Source organism: Anopheles aquasalis, chromosome 3 (genome assembly GCF_943734665.1).
Source record: "Anopheles aquasalis chromosome 3, idAnoAquaMG_Q_19, whole genome shotgun sequence".
NCBI lineage: Eukaryota > Metazoa > Arthropoda > Insecta > Diptera > Culicidae > Anopheles > Anopheles aquasalis.
The window spans coordinates 569467-578996 of record NC_064878.1 but is presented as its reverse complement, the minus strand read 5'-3'; the positions used below and the strand labels follow the sequence as shown (position 1 = coordinate 578996).

Sequence of the window (9530 nt, the reverse complement as noted above, 5' to 3'; positions counted from 1 at the left end):
GGGGTGGAGAGGGAGGAGGGGCTGTAGATTCGGATCGAATGCATTTGGTGAATCAGAAGGCCCCGAGAGCGAGTGTAGGTGCACTACGGTAAATCGAATCCAAATCCGCCACAGAGCTCTCGTGACGTTATCTGGATAGTTAAAAATGTAAAATACTTGCTAAAATCAGTTTCAAATTAAAGTAATTTAAACTTTGAAGTGCTCAGTGTAAAGAAAAAATAGCGAGAAACGGCAAAGGCAAAAAAGCATCGTCGCCCCCGGGTGGACTCGAACCACCAACCTTTCGGTTAACAGCCGAACGCGCTAACCGATTGCGCCACGAAGGCTGGTTATGTGTTAAGTGATAACTACACAATATAAATATGAGCACATGTTTAGCACATCGTTTGGTTTCAAGGTCAACATGTTGCATGAATTTGCTTTGTTTTATTTATAGTTATCGAATATTTTTTTCTAAGTTTTAGTATTAACGCAACAGAAGAGGTAGCTTTTGCATTAGAGTAATTGTAAATTTACCTTCATATTTTACTTTTCCTTCGCAATGATGCCAATACTCGTTATCGTTGATGTGGAGTACATAAGTACAGCTGCTCTTAACTTTACGTAGCACAATCAAAGCGAATGGCAAATTGTCGAGAGGTAGTCGCGTGCAGAGAGTGACATATCGACTTGCGTTTCGGGCGCCATTTATTGAGACGCGAAACGAACGATTAATCGAAGCAACCCCATTTACCGGCAGCAGCCATTAGCAACAGTGGCGCGGCACCAACGGCACCGGACACCGGCCATCGATTGAGTGCGTTCGATTTTCTTCCCTTTTCCTTTTGAAGGGCAAACCGGAAACAATGGCCCTCCTGCACCCAAGATGACTCGCTCGCTTCGCGATGTGACACCCGGCGGTGCCGGGGAGGTTTCAACGACCGTTCGGTCTCACCGGCACGTTTGACTGATCGGATTCGGCCACGCATGAGCGATAAAGCGTGCGGAGCAAATTGATTTCTTGCAATTGCGCCCTCCCCGGGGCCAAAAATCATGCTGCCGCTACTCACTTCCCGTGCTTACCGCTCGAGCATAATTATTTTGTTTATTTTTCCTTAACGCCCCTGGCCAGCCAGTCAGCCAGCCAGCCATTCAGCGAGCATGGGTTCGGCCAAATCGGCCACGGCGCTTTCGGGCAGCGGGGTGTAATTTCGTTCCGTTGTGCGTCCGAAACCGGATCGATCGTTTCATGTTTTCGATCATGTTTTCGGTGATTTCATCGCTCTCTTTCACACACGGACACGGACACGTGTACGCCATCACACCTGGTCGAGAAACGAAAGAGCACCCTGGCTGGCGGAACCAAAAATCAGCATCGGCAGAGTCCCAGCATCGGTGGCCACGCGGAAGAACAAATTCGTTGATGCTGATTGCACGCCAGCCTCCCTGTCTCTCTCTCTCTCTCTCTCTCTCTCTCCCTCTCTCTCTCTCTCTCTGCTGAATGCTGTCCCGGCAATCAATGCCACTAGAACCGAGGCCGTGGACCGAGTACCGAGGACCGAGCAAGCATAATTTGATCCAATTTTGCTGCTTGACTGGAGCGACTAATTGATTTCGGGTCGCCACCGTGCCGCGCGTTCCGTTCGCGTTCGTTTTCCGTTCCGTTGGTGCAGATTGATTCCCCGGGAACCCGGGGTTCGTGTGTTTTTTGGGGAGTTTGCGTCTGCGCTGGTGCTAGGTTCCGGTCGCATCAATTAGGTCGACGGCCATGGCGCTCGTCGGTCAACGGTTTGGTAATCGATCTCACTGGATGCGTGAGTCGCACAGACAAGTGGACACCGTGTGATGTCGCGGTGATCCATCCAGCTCGTCATCGACACGCACCAGCAGCAGCAACGGAGTCGTTGAATTGAATTGCTGGGATTAATTGGAACGAGAAAGAATTATGACGATGCGTAACGGAGGAGAAGCCGAAGATGCTTGCAACTGAGTTCTGGTGCAGCAGCAGCAGCAGCAGAGTGGTTCAATTTCACGCTACTCACAACCCTATAAATCTCTTGTCAAGTTCTCTTCTCACACACTGCACAAGGGCTTGACAGTCTCGCGTTCGTGACATTTGGAAGCAGTTCTAGCTCGCGGCCATCATCGCGTTCTTTCACGGTTTATTAAAAAGAAATTATTTATACCGGAGTTCCTCGAAGATGATATTTAACACCAGAATCTGCAGTACCACAAGCCCAGAGGTCCATGAGAACGAGTCTTTTTGGTTGTCGTTAGAAGCACACTCCGGATAACATGTGGTTCCGTGACATTTGAGAAAGTCTGCGAGGGCCACCAGCCTGAGCCTGAGGCCCTTATTTGATGCTCGTAAAAACAGAGAACCTTCAACGCCAGCAACGTCACCGAGAATCAGAACCAATGGTAACTCTGCTGGTGGTTCACGCTTCAGCTCCGACGAGCATAAATCAATGCTCCACTGGCCTGTCAGCCCGCCAGGCCGGGGCATATGTGTGTAACCGGGGCATTGGCCAAAGTTCTCACCAACTCTCTTTGTCCTCCTGTGTCGTGCTGGGTGCTGGAGTGTGTGTTAACACACGGCGCTTAGTGGGAACAGTCATCGAACGATTTATATTCAGGAGTTTAACGGAGTCCCCAAGTGTCCGTGCGCCACAGTTGCACTCACTTTTTTGGTAGTTTTTAGATGCTACTCCGACGATGTAGATGAAGAGATACAAAATGGATAAAGTGTGGCCCGGGGAAGGGGGCACGCAAAACCACAAACTTCACTCGGCCAGAGAGCGCCAAAAGTTCATCAAAATTCAAATAGCACCAATGCCCATTTTGATTTCTAGCATTTTGCAAAACCCATTTCATCGGTCTACCACAAGCTCTCAGTCCTCGGTCACTGGCCACTCGGGTGTGTGCAGTGGCCATGCATATGCGCATATGCTGCTTTCGGTGAGCTGCACGATGGAGAAGCCGCATGGAGGTTTTCCTTCCCTTTTTTTGGTTGGTTGGTTGGTGGAAGGTTGGGTGGTGGTGGTGGTTGACCGTTTTAACCGCACACCCCCAAACGGTGAGCGTAAAGAGCAGCAGCAGCAGCAGCAGCAGCAGCAGTCTAAACGTCCCCACACGGAGCGTCCATTCCAAAAAACCCGTTTTGGCTCGGTAACACACGCGCGCGCACATGGAAGTGTCGTGGATGGTGCTGGCCTGGCCTAGTGTGCTAGGCCCTATGAGGGGACACTGGGAGAGGATAAGGGAGCGGGGAGGCAGTTGTTGCATGTTCAAATATGACACGAAACTTAAACACGGTACCTGCTGCTGCTGCTGCGGCTGACCCTTTTGGGTTCTAGTTTTTGGTCCCGGGCATAGAACGGTTAGTTGCACCTCGAAAAGGAACCGAGAGACATACAGAAAGAGAGAGAGCAGGATGGTTGAAGAGAGGGATTAGAAAGATAGAGAAGGAACGGAACGAAATAGAAACGAGAATGCGCATTACTCCAAACTGTGTGTCGCTGCTGCACACTGAGTGCTTCTGCTGCATGGCCTTTTGGGCCCCTTTGCTTTTGGGTTTGTCCATTTTATGTTGATTCATTTTATGTTTATAACCTTCACCGAATCGAATGGATGGTTTTAGAGCATTAAATTGATTTTTGGGAAATTTATTTGAGTTGCTTTAGTTGATGAGCTGTCATCAAGCTAAACATACAACGGTTTGATTAGCGTCTAATAAGCTAATCAAGATTCAAAATTGATCAACAAATTTTCTAGATCCCTGTCATCACCACAAAGCGCCATTGTGTATCGCCTGCTTAAAAACATCGAGCTACTAGATGGAAAAGTTGCGCCATTTTGGAGTTAAAAAAACCCATTTTTGGCCACTAGCTGCTCAAAGGGGTTAACATTGTTTAGCGGAAATGTCAAAAAAGGGAAGCGAAGGGAGCAAAAGGAAGCGGAAAGAGTGCAGCATGCATCGTCGTCGTCGTCGTCGTGGTCGTGGTCGCCATCATCGGTTGCAGCCATCATTAGGTGCACTTTATCATGATCCTAGGCAACAGTGCTGCCGAGGCCGAGACCGAACTGCATCCAGTTACGACAAAAGACCATAGGCACCCGGCACACCCCACCAAACCCCCTCCCAAAGGGTAGTTCACTTGAGTTCGCTCACCAACGACCGGTACGACACAGTGTGAAGAGAGACTCCATTTATGCAATTCAAGCCAGGACGAGAGGTACACTTAAGCCACCATCCCCCCAGCCCCTCTCAAGTCCTGCATCTGGCTGAATTCGGATGTTCGGGCCAAAAAGGCAGACGGCATCGATGCCATCGGTGGCATGCTGTGTGCAGAGGGAGAGCGGGAACTGAAAAACATAAAAGCACGTAAATGAAGACCGTTCGCATCGCGGGGCACCGATGATGGTGGTTGTACCTGGCGGCCTAGACCATGAGTGTGCCGGCTTTGGTGTCCCCTCCCCTCCCCCCCTTTCCCCTCTCTTGCCACTCTTTGGCTGGCCTAAGCCTAGTGCTAGGGGAGCGAGACCTATCATGGTGTATTTTGAAACAGCTTTTTTGTGCTCCACTCCGGCAGACGAGGGGTTGACTTCCACTACGAAGTCCGAAGCGCAAGAACCATTCGTGTATGGCCTAGGCCTACGAGTGCACACATCCCAGAAAACTAAGGGAGCAAGTGCACCACCGAGGGTGAAACGATAAGGAACCGATTCTCGAGCTCCTCAGTCGATCATCAACAAAAGTTGAAAGGTCGCTTCATTGGATGCATCTCCATCATGAATCGACGTGATGGAAAATCATTTTTTTGGGGGCGAACAAATGGGACATTTTTGCGTCAACCCATTGCTACCCCTGTGAACGATGCGGTGCCGAAATTTAAAACCTTTTGGTCGCGAAGGTAAAAGCATTTACTCACACCTTCACAGCGTGTGCAACGTGCACTTGCATGGTGGTGCAACCTACTGCACGCGGCATCTGCTGAATGCAACACCCCACGGGGGAACGGGCGTGTAAGGCTTCGCGGTGACACTTCTGACGCTTCGTGATGTGAAAGGCGGCCGGATCGCCGGAGGTCACTACCTCCGTGAGGGAGTGTCGTGGAGGTCAACGAGGCGATGCAAAAGGGCTGTTACTAAGCTATGTGTGTTTCAATGGTTGCTTTGACTTCTTCAATGCAAGCGCGACTCACTCCAGGAAGGGCATCTCTTCCTTCCAGTCCGATTGTACTGAAGAACCTCGGCAGGCGGTGTGCATGTGCATTACGACAAACAACTGATTCAAGTGAAAAGATTAAAAATGGCTGCCAGATGGCTGGTGCCCGGTGAAGGTCCTTTTGTTGCAAATGCCATGCAGCGCCCTCGTCACAAGGATAAAACAATGTTGGAATCAAAGCAGGCGCTCAGGCGCTGTTCTTCTGATGGAGGGCGGAATTAGAAAATTGAGAGGACGAATTATAAATGATTAAAGGCTTGGCCAGTGGCTCGAGAAGAAGGAGTTTAATGCATTATACCGCAGGATGCAGGACGCTCGAGACGAAGCGCTCTCATGCATCGGTAATGGCGCTCGGTCGTGGTACGGCAAAGGCGCTTATGTGGCCAAGCCAGCTTCGGCTTTGATCCTGATGCGATGTAACAATGTTGCAGCTCGACCGACGACCGACGTCGTTCCCTGTTACACAGTAATCCTCTTGGAGCCGCCTGGAATCAATTTCCTGGTCCAGGACCCATGTCCATGGAGTCCAGATTTACTTTGGGGGATTTGAGCAAAGCACAGGAAATAGATCCCAGGAAAATGGTTCGACCCATCGTAGGTTCAAAGCATTGTGCCAGGATCCTCGCTCCATGAAAGCATAGTCTGCCGTAAGCTCCGTCAATCGATCATCAAACGGAATTGCGCTAAGGTGCTCGAGGGATTGATTCGAGCGCCGTGTACTGGAAGGCGTTGCTCAATCGCGGGACGCCAATTAGAATGCAATGGACAACCTATCCTTAGCCAGGGGCCCGCCAGCACCAAACTCTGTGCCTCCAACACTATTTTAACGTCCATTAATCACACCTTTCAGCACACGGCACACGCGGGTACGCATATTCCGCTCTGTGTGTGCTAGCGTCTGGTTTCGTCATCGGCCTGCCACGAAGGCCTGCCACGCGCGCCTCGAGAGACAAATCAACAAACCAGCTTGGCAAGGGGCCAATCCTTAGCCAGCGCGATCAAGGGCTCGACCCTTTCCGATCGTGTCGCGCTAGCGAACGTTCCGGTTTGCGCGTTGCGACAGCAACTCGACAAGCACACACTTCTCGCGTCTTGTGTTCTCGGAGGAGGGCAGATTAGTTAAAATTATTTTGACCCACCTACTTGCCAATCAAAATGCGGTGGTACCGAGCTCCAGAGAGGCCACTCCACTCCATGTTCCACGAGCGTTCTGTTTCCTCGTTCCTCGTTGTCTCAGCAGAAGGCTAAACGAACGTGAACGCCGTGGTGATGGTGGTGGTGGTGGTGGCGAAAGCGAAATGAATAATCACAACCGTACCCTTCGAGAGTCACTTAAGATCAATCAGGCCTCTACAAAGACTCCCCCCCCCCCCCCCCCCCCCGGACCACCATTACACCTATGCGCGCACTATTTGGTCGCGGTCGCAGCAAATGAATGCATAATCCATTGGCAAAGGCGCATAGCGCAGAGAGTCCGACTCCGAGTTGGTCGTTCGGTTGATCGAGCGAGCAAGCGAGCGAGCGAGTCGTTTGCAACAAATGCAACAGATACGATAAATTGTAGCCGCCATTAAATTGTATTTCCTCAAGTGACTGCAATGCGCGACGCGAGTGCTGGTGCTGGTGCTGCTGCAGAGCAAATCTCGGGTCTCTTCTATCCCCCTAGTGGTGCAATCAGACTCGTCAGAGGAGGGGAGGAAGGGCCTGGGTGAAATGAGGACATCGACGCAGCACAACATTTACATCCACGTCATCGGCATCGGCGTGGAAGCGTGCCACGACCCGTTTTGTGGTAGCACCTGGAACGCGCTCCACGGCTTACGAAGGTGTCACCCTTTTAACTGACACAATTCAAATGCACAATGGCTGCGGGACGCGAATGCGAATGATGATGATGATGGTAGCAGATGTTTAGAATCCACCGCTAGTCCGGGGATCGCACTGCCAGGCCAGGGGGGGTTCGCTTTAAATGGAATAATTGCCGCGAATGCATTATTTATTCACGCGCGACCCATACTCCCATGCGCGATAATCCAGGCATCGACGTTGAACGCAGTGAATTGGCATTTGTGGCAACGTACGGCACAAACAGTAAATGGTTTCAGTCAGCTAATGATGGTCTAATGGTGGTTCCCGTGTATGGAGCTAGCGTAACTGAAGTTCGATAACAGGAGAGCTTCGTTTTGTAGTTTGTTTCTGCGTTTAAGTTTATCAACATGCGCCTCTATTATAAACATGTTATATTGACAAAAAACTGATCATTTGCAAGTAAGTACTATTAAAAATTATGTTTATTTATCTATTAGGAAGAGGAAATCATTTTGTGGGACATTTGCTCACATCATGATGCCAATACTCCCAGGGACTGAGAGTGAGGGTAGCGAGGCCGTATTTGGCGAATAAATATACGGGCTCGCCCCGACTGAATGAGGAAAATGATGCCAATACTTTGCACTTCGTCATGCAGATCCAAAAGATAAATCTTCAATAGGCTTGACAGGCTGGCTGGCTGGTTGGCGGCCCCACTGCTACCCGCTTGTTACATCAGTGGCGTAAAAAGACATGCCCTCAACAACCGAGGACCACCACGCCACCACTCCGTTCTTTTAAGACATAAGCTTGATTCGAAAGACACTAACCGTGGCCACTAACTTCGAGCCCAACCAGACCAGAAAGGATCCCAGCACCGACGGCGTGGCGTAGCGGTAATCGAACTGCAATCACCCAAGAGATGATGCTGAAATCGAGAACCACCCCCTTATTACTGGTTGTACTGGCCTTCCCTTCTGCATCCCGACCTCAGGGAGTTATCAAGCTCGAAGAGGGAATGGGTGAGCCTTTCTTTCTTTTGCGTGTGTTTTTTCGGGCGGAAAACTCGAACGAACTGCAACCTGCGGGCGACCTGCACACATAAAACAAATGAAAGGCCACTGCAATGTGGCACTCCTCCCTTGTTGGATGCCTGGGAGAAGCCAGGCACACAACAAACAATGCAATCTATCAATGATGCAGCACCAACAGCACTGGCACACTTGTGTCGATACAATTGCAAAACCAGTGCTCATGTAGAGGCACTTGGCAGCAACAGCAGCGAAGAAAGGTCACAAGAGGAGAACACATGGACACCCTCTCTCTTCGGTTTGGCATGTGGCAGGTGGGTGGTGGAGGAGACCAGGGCACCATGACATGACGGTGCCCAGCGCCCCCAAACCCTTCTTCGTCACATTACTTTCTATTGTTTTCTCGCCTATTACTTATCCATAAATGGTGCTCTTGCGCTGGTGCTACTGCTGCTCCTGCACCAGAACCAACGGACCAAGCGACCGACCGGCTAGTCGACACCGGCATGTTCGACTGTCGGGGCCAACATGCAGCCAACATTGTACTCTCTCTCTCTCTCTCTCTCTCTCTCTCTCGCTCTCTCTCTCTCTCTCTCTCTCTCTCTCTCTCTCTCTCTCTCTGTCGCTCCTTCCACGCGAGCGCGCTCAGCCAAGTATGTAATCGTGGAAAGTCTATTGTCTGTCCAGTGTGGCAGTGGGCAAATGAATGGGTTTCGTTGCACCGGGGGTGTCTGCCCGGTTGGAAAACTCCCCCCTCCTCCAACCCTCCAACCCCTGTCCCAAGCAAGTTCGTGGCCCTTCAACGAGGTTACCGGGGTTTGATGTTACGTAGCCGGCATGCCGGCATGTACCGGTTGTTCCACGGGCACACAAGTGGCGAGCGAGGAAGAAGGGAAAACATTCTTGGCCACCGGCACCGGCTTGGAGGACCGGCGGGCCCGGGTTGCATAATGGGGGTCCGACTTCTGAAGGACCTCCGTCCGCATTGAGCATCAGGGGTATCGCTTTCCCCTGAGCTTGGTCTCGGTGCCGGCTTCCAATTGCAAAAGGTACCCATTTCGCTAATGGGAGGGACACACATACGCGGACACACGGACACAGGCACACTTACAGGAGTAGAGTGAAATGATGGATCCTTTGTCAAACAGAGCGTCCCAGGGCATTAACAATGTTGCAGGGCTCCGGGACAAAGCGCGAACGAGTATTTGGAGTCGGCTCCCTCGACGGAGGGACTCAGGGAACACGGACACACTGTGAGCATTGTACTCGAGTAAGACGGAAACGGAATTGCATTGTGAATGTTTTATGCACCCGCATGTGAGTGCTCGACGCTGGTGCTTCGACGATGCCTCAACGTTACAAGAAGAAGATGACGTTTGATGTCACTCCTGCTACGTTGATCGGTTAAAATGTTGCAAAACGATGCACGTTATTTGGCAACCGGGACACTCCAGGAACTGTATTCGAGAACTTTTGTTTCAGAT

At 50.9% G+C, this 9530-nt stretch overlaps 1 non-coding gene across 1 annotated transcript; it reads right to left on the bottom strand.

The window, feature by feature from the left end:
* Window positions 1–252: 252 nt before the first annotated feature.
* Trnan-guu (transfer RNA asparagine (anticodon GUU)) lies at window positions 253–326 on the bottom strand. The gene has a single exon. It is a non-coding gene; the product is annotated as a tRNA-Asn (tRNA).
* Window positions 327–9530: the final 9204 nt, after the last annotated feature.